The following is a 1,104-nucleotide window of genomic DNA, read 5'->3' as shown; positions in this document are numbered from 1 at the left end:
ATATATATGTATATATATATATATGTATATATATATATATATGTATATATATATATATGTATATATATATATATGTATATATATATATATATATATATATATATATATATATATATATATGTATATATATATATATATATATATATATATATATATATATATATATATATATATGTATGTATATATATATATATATATATATATATATATATATATATATATATATATATATGTGTGTGTGTATATGTATATATATATATATATATATATATATGTATGTGTGTGTGTGTATATGTATATATATATATATATATATATATATATATATATATATATATATATATATATATATATATATATATGTATGTGTGTGTGTATATGTATATGTATATATATATATATATATATATATATATATATATATATATATATGTATGTATATACGTATATGTATGTATATATATATATATATATATATATATATATATATATATATATATATATATATATATATCAGGTCAGGTATGGGAGCATGTGCCAGAACAGCGCGTCGCTGCGTCCACTTTCTGCCGGTACTCCAGGGGCCTCCGTCTGGCCATCCCCCAGGCAGATGCCAGGCCCATCCCCATCTCCTTGAGATGATGGTCAACCTGCTGCAACCATGAGGCACGTGGTCGGCCCACTGGCCTCCTCCACTCATGAGACTCCCTCGCTGAGAGAATCTGGTGAGCAGGATCAGCGTCAGGAAAACGAGCCACATGTCCATACAGCCGCAGCTGACGCTCACGGACTATGCAGGTAACAAATCTTATCCGAGTCTCTCTCAGCAACCGCTCGTTGGACACAAAATCTGACCAGCGATAGCCAAGGATTCTCCGAAGAGACCTGGTACCAAAGGAATTAAGTCTCCGTCTCAGATCCTTGGTCAAAGTCCAAGTCTCGCACCCATAGAGCAAGACTGGAAGTACCAAGGACCTGAAGACTCGGACTTTCGTCCTCCCGCACAGGTACCGGCAGCGCCACACCCCATGATCCAGTGAATCCATGACTCCCCAGGCCCGACCCAGACGTCTATTGACCTCCGGCTCACAACCTGCGGAGACA

This window comes from Eptatretus burgeri, chromosome 3 (genome assembly GCF_056783735.1).
Source record: "Eptatretus burgeri isolate ZD-2024b chromosome 3, Ebu_testis_v1, whole genome shotgun sequence".
NCBI lineage: Eukaryota > Metazoa > Chordata > Myxini > Myxiniformes > Myxinidae > Eptatretus > Eptatretus burgeri.
The sequence above is the reverse complement of the archived record's forward strand: the minus strand, read 5'-3'. Positions refer to the sequence as shown.